Below are 13,756 nucleotides of genomic sequence, written 5' to 3' on the forward strand. Positions count from 1 at the left end.
TAAACTCTGATGTACGAGCGAAAAGCGTGGCATGGTCAGACGGTAATACCTGTGTGAGAATTAGACAATCCCAGTCGTGTGCTCTCAAACAACATCAAGACAGTCCATGAAAAACCCTCTTCTTCAGTTCTGTTTTTGCGTCATTGTTTAGAAGCTCACCTACCGCGTTATTGAATATATATATATATATATATATATATATATATATATATATATATATATATATATATATATATATATATATATATATATATATATATGTATATATATATATATATATATATATATATATATATATATATATATATATATCCGGGCTTTATACACCCTGGATAGGCATCAGGATCAATACATCGGGAAACAAAACAAGGCGCCTTTAGCCTTCAAGTCGTTTTAGATGAATGCACAAAGGTCTGTGTATGTTATTTATATATTTCATAAATTAAATAATTATCTACAATTAAATAATTACTAATATTTATTGATTAATTATAATGTAAAACTATATACCTTACATACCATATAGAATGCTTGCGTATGGAGGAGGTAATGCCAAAAAATAATACTGTTGTCAACGTGTACAGTGTACAAAAAGAACTATATAAAATAAATACATAAAATTTCAACTGCCAAAAAATGTTATTGTAACATATGCGGCAACGTAGTGAACATTGCATTAGGCAAATACAACTGAGGCAGAAAAAAAAAGCCAGATCCCACGTACAGTGGGAATCAATGATATGCGAAGAACGAATGAGGAAGGTTGATATGTCACTTTAAAATCAGCACAACGTTACGAGGCGGACGAAAATTATGTCGTACATGGCTTCCATGTATTGATATCATGATTGCGCCTGGAATTTGTGTTTGTCGTTCATTCACGTCACGTAATACCAAACTTGGTATATGTGAAGCTAACGAAACGGACGCGAGCACGCTATGAGCGTAGCATGTAGTCATGTTTTACGTGACATGCATGTCATGATTATCATGTTCGGGCGTGCAATTTACCTTCGTCATTCATTCACGTCCCGTCATACCAAATTTGGCATATATGAAGCTAGTGAAATGGTCGCGAGCGCATCATGAGCGTGGTATGCTGTCACGTTCTTACATGACACGCATGTCATGATTATCATGCTTGCACCAGTCATATACTTTGGTCATCCATTCACGTCGTGTAACACCAAATTTGGTATATATATGTGAAGCCAGCGAAACGACCGCGAGCGCACCATGAGCGTGGTGTGTAGTCATGACTTACATGACAAGCATGTGATGATTTCTACGTAAGGGTGTGTCACTTATTTCCGCCTTGCAATTATGTCTTACCCAGTTTTGCAATATGTCATGTGAACAAAACCACTGCAAGAGCAGCAAGACCATGACAGGGGAATCACAACATTGATGCCATACATGTCATGATTTTCATCTTATGACTATAGTCACTTGCTCGGCATACAGTCATATTATGCCAAACCTTTTTTGTATAGATACTATTATCGAAACGGCCAGGAGAATGAAAAGTCGTAGACAGCTAGATAGAGATAGATAGACAGATAGGGTCAAAGTCGCCGAAGTTTGCTATGAAACGCTTCGCATTTAATACACTTCGAATCCCAACAGTCCATTTACAAAATAAAATTTGGCATACAATACAATACGAATAACATAATAACAAAATGAACCTGACACAACTTGGCTATTACATGAAAAGTAGCTAACTTAAAGTTCCACGCAAATAAAAATAAACGCACTAAAAAATTCGTTTATAGGTTATTTAGCAATTATGTAACAAATATGTGGTTTTGAGATGCTAGAAATTTTATCGATTCTGGTATTAACGAAGGGCGCGATGAGAAGGCTCTTCATATTTCCGCGCCAATTTATCGATGTGCTACGCATGCTCGAACTGCACGACTGTCGTGAGAGATAACACTGCAGCATGCATGCGCCACACAACCAACTGCTACAGAGTCTGATGGATCCCGGCAGAGGCGGTAGCATATCAATGGAGGTGAAGTGATAAAAGGCCAATATACTAATGTGCGTTATCACCGCACGTTAGAGAGTCCCAAATGGTACAAGTCATTCCTAAATTACGCTCTCTCTAGAAGCCTGAGGAGTCGCTTTGGGACGTTAAACCCCATAAACCGGCTGTTACACAAACCACATTCTATCCATACTCTACCGTTTCAAACACAGACGAAACATCGATATGCGAAGAAGTGCGCTCAGCCAGTGATGAAATTGAAGTGTTCCGTAAGAAAACGTGGTACGCTTTGCGAATAATGCGGTAATATATTCATAGCCCCCGGGGGTAGCCCGAATTCGCGGCACTGCATCTCGGATTTGCGCGCTTGAGAACACAGAAGGGCTTTTCCCGGAAAATTTATGTAAATGGTGTTTCGGCTGTAACTACTTTAATTGCTTCCTTGTGCTAAATCACTGCATTATTTCCCACAAATCTGCCTGTTCACGCCATCTTTTTGCAACGCCTATTTTTCATGTCCTTTAAGGACATCACATGGGAATAAGAAAAACGAAATAATGGATCAATTTGGCTTTACAAAAAAAAAGAGAAAGAAAAGAAAAAACCACCAGATTTGTGTGAAACGCACGTCTCAGTCAGAGAGAAGGCTGAAAGAGCGGCCTTTCAGAACCTCTTCTAAACATTCTTTGAGTAACTGCTAGAAGCACACTTTTAGGGTATCCACTGCGCCATAAATAATAATTTTTATGCTGTAGGCTGGCATTCTGCTATACTTCGTCATTCTTCGGAGAAGCGTGGTATCCGCTACACACTTGCAAATAGTTTTGTGCAACTTTTCATGCACTGACTGACGACAATTAACAATTATGGCTGAAGTGGGTATGCACCACAGTTAATAGGGGAACAGAAACAAGCTAATGTAATGGATTGGAGCATTGGACGACACACTCGTTACGCTATTCGCTTTGTGTGACGCCTGGTTGTTCCTTTGCTGTTCTAAAGCGCTTTATTACTCATACTAACGCGATGCCTTTCTGGATATTGCAAACCTTCCTAAAGCAAGTTTGCAACTAACTTTCGAGCACTAGCGTGGCTCTACATTCTTCTTCCGGCCACGATACTGAATGAACGCATGATCATGTGCTCCGATGGAGTGGTGATAGCGCCCCGTGCTGGCCGTGGGAACAGGGTGGCTGCCAATGGCGACAGTGATTACGAGATTGCTCTGTCTATACACTGCCGACTGGCCGTGTTCCTAACACGTTGTTCGTGCACAGAGATGTGCACGAGTGGCCGTACAAGGTAGAGGACTTCAGAGACAACCTCGCGACGGCTGCATGGTATACGCTGCCCGACGTTGTCGCGTTAAGGCGTGTTTACACTAGAGAGACACGACACCGATTTTGGTCCGCGGGATGTCTTTAGGGGTGTCTTCGATTTTGTCGTCTGCCTGTGTACACTGCAAAGACACAAACAGTCCCCGGGTGGTCTCTCGAGTACCCCGCTCGCGCCTTATCGTGCTCATAGTATTTCGTCGGCCAATTCTGTAATCGCACTCTAGTGTAAACTCGCCTTCAGGGGCGTACCAGATTAACCACGTCTGGGCCGTGCACCAGCAGGTGAAACTTCCCTTCGTCTGTACTGTATGCTTCACGGCGTCCAAGACGAGGTCATCCGGACCGCTTTGGCAGTGTTCGGGATAACCGAGGTGACGCGGGAGCGCTGGCGAGTGCATGGCATGCGTGAAAAGAGCTCAACCACGAGGACCGTGCTGCTGAAATTGAAGCCAGGAGTCAAGGTGAACGACCTGCCCCAGGTTCGAGTTTACGGTGAGCTGGCTCCCGTGGTGGTGCCTAGTCGGGCAATCCTGCACTGCCATAGCACGGGACACGTTCTCCGAAAATGTAAAGTTCCGCGGTGTTCGAAGTGCCGACGTTATGGGCACACGGATGCAGACTGCGTCCGTACCTACGTGTCGACGACCTTACTTCCAAGGGGGGCGGGGTGACAAGGGAAAACTGATGGATGTTGCTGAGGCTGAGGAGGCAGCACGAAGCAAAAATGCAGGTGGGGCCCCCGGACGCGCTGGCAGACACCCCGAAAAGAAATGCTCCGGCTGACCTTCATTCTGCAGGCGACTGGTCTGGGACGAAAGACAAGCAGATGGTAGCGCAAGCCCTACCTTTGGCTTCGGGAGGTGACACCCGCAAGGGAGTCTCACCAACGTTTGGTGGCAGCTGACCCAACTAGGCCATCCGAGGCGACAATGAGCTTAAATGCCTTAATGAGCGCCCCCCGCCCCTTAAAAGACTGGAGTCCCCACACCGACCAGTGCCGGCACGACTTCGAAGCAACCTCACCCCCAGGCGAGCAATGACGGCGCTGAAGCATCAGATCCGGATGTCGAGGAACCACCCACCAAAGCTGCTTTTAGGGCGGCGGCCGTCTCTTCAGCCGCATTCAAACCTAACGGTTGACAAACGTGTCGGCCCGCGGAGGCTGAACGGCAAGCCCTAACAGTTCCGCCGGACGGCACCGCCAGCGATGGCGCAGTTTAGCCATGTGCTAGACGCGAGAGGTTAGCGCCATGCTGCTGGCCCTTTTTTGCTTTCGTTAAAATGGCGTCTGTGCGTCCGCTGAACATCATGAGACACTACGATAACATCGCAATCATATCATACATGGTAATAAGGGTTGCAGCGCGAGCACGAAGGTGCTAGAAGAAACGTGAAACGAAAGGCGAGGCAAGGAAAGTAAAGAGGACGTGGAACGAAAGGCGAGGCAAGGAAAGCTAAGAGGACGTGGTCCTCTTTGCTTTCCTTGCCTCGCCTTTCGTTTCACGTTTCTTCTAGCACCTTCGTGCTTGCGCTGCAACAATTATTACCATGGAATTTAACCAACTAGCCCAAATAGCCGTTCTTCTTCATATCATACATATCTGCGATCTGTGACGTCACAATATCACACTATTGGAGACGTAAGTCACGTACGTTTGTTTGTCACTTCATGACTGTCTGCGCAACACACACACAATGACAAGGAAGAAATGGACAACACGTGTGCAACATTACGACTGCTTTATTGGAAACGATAACATGCATTTCTATCTTAAAAAAAAAACACAGATGCTTCTTGGTGCTGGGCTCGAATAACTACGAGAAAAAGCCGATATTAACCAATTCAGCAGTCCTGTGTCGTGTAAAGAAAACAAACTACAATGTGGTAGCCAACTTGAGGTTGACGTCCCACATCTGCAACGGGACCATCACGTGCTCCGCAAGAAGCGAATTCCTTATTTGGCTTCATAAACTCCTGACTCGCACATCTCTCCCATGTTTCCAATAAGGAAGGTTTAAATTAATTCATGGTTTGTCTTTCGCCTGTCTGTAACAAGAACTTTCGTGTCCGTGAACAATACATTGTGCATCCGCATGAACTACAACGCGTGCGCGCGGAACTCCACAATGTGGAGTCGTGCTTTCTCAGCCTGGTGTATACGGACCTTCCGAATTGCCCAACATCTGCCGAAAGTGCATTCCATCTTTTTTAAATAAAAACAGTCGTGAGGCTGCGCCCGTGGCATCCATTGCTGATTTGTCCGTGTGTTTGTTTCGCTTCTAGTCATGAATCAGTATACCAACTCGGCTAACTGCCAGTGCTGCTGCACCACTGCATGCACGTGTTGTGTTTCGCTCAAGGGACTGTATAGAACGAGAGCGTTTGGGCTTTAGTCCTTAAAGAAAATGAAAACAAGATTCGCCATGTACGTTGGCATGGCGGTTCAAATTAGAGCTTGTGGGTGCACGATCTTCGCAGCGAATAGCGCAGGACCAATAGTGACGCGCAATGAGCAACACAACGGCACAATGGACGTTGTGTCACTCGTTCTTCTGTCCCGGTCAGCTACGCATTGCGCACTACAAATAGAAATGATGACAATATGTGCACACTGGGCTATGTATGACGACCATGCGAATACGTAGTTCGAAGTTTATCTTGCGCGCAACAGCCACACCATTTTACGCGACGCTTACGCAGTACCTAAGACGTAATCTGCTGGTCCACCTTGCAAAGCATGTTCAATCTATAGAAGTCTTTTTTTTTCGTTCATATCTGTTGCGATTGCGCGCTCTGTTCCTGCGCGAAAGAGCACTCCTTCCGTATCTCTGTAAGCGGATCAGTCTAGAGTGAACACGGAAGACAAAACTAGCGATAAAGGTCACTGCAATTAAGCAAACGGCAGATAGCTGCTGCACTCAAGTCTGGCGACAAAACCGGCATGCCATAGGGCTTCCACGCGATTTGGGAAGCAAACTGGAAATCTTTATCACTCCCCTCCCCCTCCCCCCCCCCCGCCTTCCTTCGCGACTGTAGTCGTCCTTCCTTCTTCACAAGAATCACTGGCTTCTTTACCATCGCTATCGCAGTTGCGTAAACAAATGTCATCGGACTGCGCTGAAGAAGAGGCAGTTTTGAGGGTCCGGGAGAGCGCCTTTTACGTTGTTGCTACGCACTGGCAGTGGTGGAAGGGGGTTCGAATACCACCGGCGCTGTGGATGACGTAAACGCTGACGTCAGTGAATTTCCATTTCGGGTCAGCACGGCGTGCGCGGAATGGGAGGCTCTTGAGGGGGCAGAGAAAACAAAGTATATATACGCACTACAATTCGCGCCGAAAAGGCACGGAATAAATTTTTGCGGCCATTCAACCGTGGAGGGAGAAATAGCCTTGAACCCCCTACGGCGAGCAATCGAGGCGGCTTGAAGGGGTGCGTTTATTTATGCGTGTTTTCATTATTGTTGACCATTGCTGCGGCTTTATATAGCCTGCAAAAAGAGGAATGGCACACACACACACACACACACACACACACACACACACACACACACACACACACACACACACACATATATATATATATATATATATATATATATATATATATGCGACGTTCGAGTCAGAAGTCTTGCACTCAAACAACATTAGGCCCCCACGGCTGGCTCTTCTGGCTCACTTCATTTGCTTATATACTACGTCCCCATTAAGGCAATTACAGGGGTGTTATTTCACTGTTGCTTTGATGTCTCGCGCGAAGACATTATCGATTAGCGTAAATTCGGCGAAGGCGCTTCAAGAGCTCTCACATTTGCGAAGTACAAAAAGAAGTCTATAGTGCACGATGGAGAAGCTGCTTTGGTGCGAAAGACATCTGGCTTTTGATCACTGCTTCTCAAATGCCGCGCGGTGAGGTTACAACCCTGAAGAAGCGTTTCCTTATGAGAAGACGAAGTGGGAATGTTGACCAAACATAAGGATAACTTGTAATAGGTTGTTTCAAAGAAGCTTTCTCACTGGTAATCACTCTCGAATGTATTGCGACAGCATAGTCTTAAAAATTACGAGCACGTTCGGAAGATTACAACGTCCCGTTTTGCTTTATCGTACACTTGACAACAAATATACACTTCACTGAAGCTTTGCTCTTACAAGTTACAACCGCTGTTCTCTTTCGTTGCTGAGCATTGCACAAGTACTTCAAAAAACTCTATCACTGCATTATTCAACATGGTTATTAGCACCTGTGAGCTGCCCAATAACTAAAGCTTGTGGACTTGTCAATCAAAAAGCGTACTTGAGAGTAGTGCAGCGGATATATCCCCGAGCGTATGACGCAGATTCGCATCTTTCACAACGTGCTACACCACAAGGCGGATGGCTGTAAGTTCATTGTTGGGGAGTTCCGGGCACGCGAATGAGCATATGAGGCTCCTATGTTCGTGCACGTACGTGTGTGCATGTATATATGGGTACATCCAGCCCTATACGGGGTTGATGTGTTCAATTCCTTAAATGTTAAAGTCGCTTCGAAGCAAGTGCGAACACTAAGCGACTGAGAAATGAGCTGTTCGTATGGTTACAGAGCTCCACTCGAGTAGGTACTTAAGTCGATAGTGAGTGAATATTTTAGGTTAATTATGTTGATGAGTTATGGGGTCACACGAAAAGGCGCAGTATGCTTACAATATTAAGCGCATTTGAATTCTACTCAAAGCATACTTAGAATGCATCGACATCGTGAATTACAAATGGCTAAACAACGACTTCAAAAAAAGTCGCAGTTTCACCGCAAGGGCGAAGCAATGAATGCGATAGCAACAACTTGGTATGTAGCGCTGAGAACGGCAAGCAGATCGAAACGTGCAACGCACAAATGATTCACGAAAACAACACACACAATACGAGAGCGAACTAACAAGGTTTACCGCTCGACACGTAACGCGCTGTTTGGACAAAAAGGATGCACAAAACTTAATCTAAGGTACAGATGAATTCAAACTAATAAGTCTCCCAGTTGTTATAACTTGAGTTGCGTATGAAAAGGGCGCTCTTTTCGCAAATGGGGCCTGTGCAGCGAGTGAAGTGACCTTTGTGGGCCCGGCAACTAAATCAATCCTTCCGGTGAAAGCCGAAGGCACACCACTCTGCCCACCTTAAGATAAGCGCGCGCGTACAAGCACCCCCCCCCCTCCACCCCTATCGGGGGGGGCAAGATACGCGTGGGAGTCTGGGAGATAAGCGCGCGTCGGCGCATCACGAGCTGGGCGCTGAGCACGGGCGGCCTTTTTTCTTTCTTAAGTTTATATATATATATATTGATACGTATACATATACAGTGCATGACGCCGACGCCAGCGGCAAAAACCAGCCGAGAGGGTCCGTATAGTTGCTATCGCAATAAAGCGGTTGGAAGGGAAAAACGGAAGCTTGTAATGAAAATCCGTAAGCAAGGGTTGTGTCGAGTTGACGTTTAGACAAGCGAACTTGTCTTTCTCACGTTCTGTTCTAGCCTTGAGGACGATAAGCCCGCTTGTCGAAATGTCGGCCCGGCACAACACCCTGTTTGCAGATTTTAAATATCGAATACCGGGGACAAGAGCTACGTTTTTAAATAGGTATATCGTTCCCATATTCCCGCCTGCTGCATACGCTCCATGGATCTATCCGTATAAGCTTCAGTAATCAGAAACTGCGGCGTCTACACTGTCTTATCTTCTCGAACTCCTGTGATAATTTTTCTTTAAGAGAAACTCGCCTAACGAAAATGGGTGTGCAGCCACCGCTGTTTTGGTATTACTTTTGCTACTTGCTTTTGCCCTCAATAATTCATTATAATGTTTCTCACGGAGAGGCTATTCACTTTTGCCGTAAGCGACACTGGGTGCTGTGCAGAGGGGCAGCGTTATTTCTCCCTCCCCCTCCTTCACCATTTCCCTTATCCGCACACAGCGCGCATACAGTCAGCAACCTACGAAAGTTGACTGTGTCTGTAAATGGGTGACGGAAGAACCACCGCGGGCAGTGTACTTCGTTTAGCACTATTCACGAACTTATCGTGACGCGCTTATGCGTGTGCGTTTGGTCACTTAGTGGTACTCGGTCAGAGGAGGTAATAGTACCGAGGTGTCTTTCATCACGAAGGAATATGTCTACTTAGGACAGGTAGTAACCGCGAAGCCGAACCACGAGAGTGAACTAACTAGAAGAATAAGGATGGGTTAGATCACATTCGGCAAGCATTCTCAAAACATAAATGGTAATATGTCACTAACCCTCATAAGGAATGTACATAACAGTTGTACCTTGCCAGTACTCAGAAACCTGGAGGCTTACAAGGAGGGTTTGCTTAAATTGAGGATGACGCAGCCAGAGATGGAAACGAAAATTATAGGTGTAACCTTAAGAGACAAGAAGAGAGCAGAGTGGGTCAGGAAACAAAGCCGGGGTTAAGGCTATCATAGTTGAAAGCAAGAAGACATGGGCCGGGACACCTAGCACGTAGGCAGGATAACCGCTGGTCATTAAGGGTAACTGACTGGGTTCCCAGAAAAGGCAAATGCACGAAGCGGAGACAGAAGGCTAGGTGGGCCAAACAGATTTTAAAGCACAAGACTGGGTTGATTGGCGGACCATGGGAGAGACCTTTGCCCCTCAGTGAGCGTAGTCAAGAAGAAGAAGAAGAAGAAGAAGAAGAAGAAGAAGAAGAAGAAGAAGAAGAAGAAGAAGAAGAAGAAGAAGAAGAAGAAGAAGAAGAAGAAGAAGAAGAAGAAGAAGAAGAAGAAGAAGAAGAAGAAGAAGACTTTTCTCCCGACAGTGTGGCTTTTGAATTAATGCACTATTGCTGCCTGCGTCAGTCAACCAGTTGATGAATGTTCTCCCAAAGGAGACTAGCTATTCGATTCACTAAGTGGTCGAAAAGTGGCGAGTTATTTGCGAACAGCGACTTTCTTGCTTACGCGGCGCACAAACATCTTACGCGCATGACAAAAAAAAACATAACTCCAAGACAGCAGCTGATCTATGTGGGACTCCATCACCCCTGGAACGTTTTCAGCCTGATATGTATGTATATGCACACGCACGATCAAACCCAATACAAGGTTGGATACGTAATCGATGACATTTTACACCCCGGATATTCATTTGTATGTTCCTTTGGGGATCTTTCTCAGAACTTGCTCGTTTACTTGCTAAACTGAAGTTTCCCACAGTAACGTCGCGGGTGTACATATACAACGGCGTACATAAATTAAGGAAAACCGCACACGCACATAAGCTTGCTTGTGTCGACTAAACGAGTTGTATTGCAACTTCAAGTTTTACTGCATTGGTAATTCTAAAAACAAGAAAAAGAGCTAAGCACACCTGATACGTAACGCACTTGGATACACAGTCAAAGATATTCACGAAGAGTATAACCAACACGTCCACGTCGGCTTTACACGTTGTCATGGAGAGGAATTTCGTTTCACCGACCGAAACAAAGAACGCCCTGTTTTACATTTTGCTCATTTATAGTCACCGGCACGATGCATTCACATTTCAGATATATTCAGATACATTTTGCAAGAGGGCGCCTTTTCCGCTGTGTGGGACACTCGGCTTCTGATCGCGCGGCTGTGAATTTCGTTTGGTCGCAGTTTCATTCCAAACCCAGCAACACACACACACAAAAAAAGGAGGTGAAGCTTGCACGTCATTATCGTCGTCGGCCCCGCAAGCTTTGAAACAGCGAATCTGGATGATTGCGAAGGCTGACCTTGTTGCTCCTAGGTTGTTGCTTCTATGTGAGGCAGTTTATTTTCACATCGATTATCAGCGCAGATAGATTCGAGTTAAACCGCAGGCAGTAATGGGCACGTCATCGTATACAGGCCATCGCTTCGGGGTTCTCTCGCAGCCGTTATCGCCTTCCTCTTGTTCTCGCTGTATATACGTACTCGGAGGTGTTCGGCTCGCCGACGCCGCATTGAGGCCATTTGTTTGGCTTACTGTCGCTTTCTTCATATTCAGTGCAAGTTGTGTGTAATGGAACTTATCGAATTTCTGTGACGCGTAATTGGACATTTTGTTGAAGCGCACCAAAAAAACGGACGGGCAGAAGAGGCTGACAAGGTCCGTCTGTTTTTTTTTTTAGTTTTTTTGTGCGCTTTAACACAATTTTCAATTATTAACGTAATCCAACTGGCCCTACTTGCCATCTTGCTTTCTGCGACACCTACCCGTTCCCGACTATGATAGTTTTCTGATAGGGCGCATAAATTTCTGCGGCACACGCCGGCTTGTTGGGCTTGCACTTGCCTCCTTCGTTTTTTGTGAGCCACTGTTGAGCAGTGGGACTAAACCGATTTTCGTGGCGCATACCCACCTATGGAGATCACAGCTTTTTGGTAAGTGGTGAACAAGAATTTTTGTAAGCAATAACAACGAACACTACATTCTACCTCAGACGTTGCGACAAGATGTTTTGCACAAGTTCACTGACTCCGCATTCGACCTGTTTTGCAAGGAGGTGTGGGATGTTGTCATGTCAGAAAGCTTTTTTCCTCGTTACCACACTAAAGCATACAGCATAAGATTTCTACGTAAACATCACTTCTAACCATGGCTCATACGCATTCTCGGACTATATTGTAACGCGAGACCATACGTGCATCATGCAAGTTGCTACTTTAAAAGGCAGGCGCTGAGGCGAAGCGTATCGTGTTTTTATCTTATTTTTTTACGTTTTTTTCAGGAATTCTACGCACCTGCAAGTGACGCCAGGTAGTACTCGGTTTCTTGCATGCACGTATCGTTAACGCGGGGAATTCTTTGGTGGTGTCAGTAATAACATGTCACGAGGATCACCAATCGTTCTTGCACCTCCTCTCCCTTCTCCTCCTTATCGTCGTCACCCTCATCAATATCATCATCGTCTTCGTCGTCATCAGCCTGCCTTGTGTACGGTACAGAATGAAGGCCTGTCCTGTTTATTTATAACCCACTTTGTAAAGAGCGCACTGTCAGGAGAGCTTCACCTAATACCGGTGTCATGTGGTCACTTCGCGATCATGTCTGACCCAGATCGAATTTCCCGATCGCGATTGGCCCTGTTACTCAAGCTGCAAAAGAGATGCAAACTACTGTTGAGAAATTTGATCCTGATCGGACTCGATCATCATCGGCAGTGTACCGTGTGACAGCGGTATAACCATTTGCCGTCCTGGGCCACGCTTCACTGATGCAGTTTATCAAAAATAGTGACGACAATGGTGATAACGCATTTAACCGCAGGCACCTATAACTCAAGTTGCACATTTTAGGGGTCCTTTTTTGCAAAAAATAAACAATGCAGCAAAGATGAATCGCGCAGACTCGTCAATATCGTGGCTACAATACTTGCATGAATCGGTCTTTCAGTAAGTACACCTCGTTACAGAAGAGTTGACAGGCGGGCTAGTTGGTACAAATTCATAATGAAATAATTGGAAGCGCAAACCAACGGGACACAAGAGAAGAGACAAACAGGCGCTTGTTTGTCTCTTCGCTTAGGTCCCGTTGGTTTGCGCTTCCAATGATTTCATTATGAACACCTCGTTATAACTAAGCCGTGATTTTCACTGACTTTACCGTTTTTACTGGCTTTGTCATGTATGTTGACAGGGGTGCTTGTATTCAGCTATTACATATCGAGCGATGCCAGCGCCAAATCAATGTCGCACGCATAGCAACGGCTGCTCTGAATCTGATGGAATTTGTTGTGTTTGATTATGGCGCAGGGTTTTCACTGATTATATCGCTCGCTTCGGCCGTGAGCTCCCCCCCCCCATTCCCGCACGCACACACTGTCTTGAAGTTTTTGCCTTTGTTTTTTATTAAGCACTCGTTGAAACCGATTTACTCCTAGAATGTCAACCTTCCGTTTTCAAGGCTCCTGGCTGGGCCCTAAGAGGAACGAGACGCGCGAGTGGTTCACGTCGGGCTATGCATTCACCAATTGCTGGAGAGCACTCGAGGGCAGAATCATTGCGAAGAGCTAGGAGAAAAGGCACCGGTAGGAGAGAGCATTATCTCTGCTTTTACTTCCCGTTTCAACTAGCAATACGTGCCCATAGAGAGCTTGAAATGTCATATCAAGACACGACGATTCATTAATTTACATGGCGTCGTGTTCATCTCATCGTCGCACCATGCAAAAAATGCGCAAGGATACACGCAACACAGACGATACAGACCCTGCGTCCTCTCTCTTATCCTTGTGACCACGAGTGTTTTTCGTCGTACTATTTCACAATGCAGTCATATATAAACTATATAGCTCGGCTCCCCTAAATACCGCCCCGCCGCGGTGGTCTAGAGTGGCTAAGGTACTCGGCTGCTTACGCGCAGGTCGCGGGCTCGAATCCCGGCTGCGGCGGCTGCATTTCCGATGGAGGCAGAAA

Source organism: Rhipicephalus microplus, chromosome 2 (genome assembly GCF_043290135.1).
Source record: "Rhipicephalus microplus isolate Deutch F79 chromosome 2, USDA_Rmic, whole genome shotgun sequence".
NCBI classification, from domain to species: Eukaryota; Metazoa; Arthropoda; class Arachnida; order Ixodida; family Ixodidae; genus Rhipicephalus; species Rhipicephalus microplus.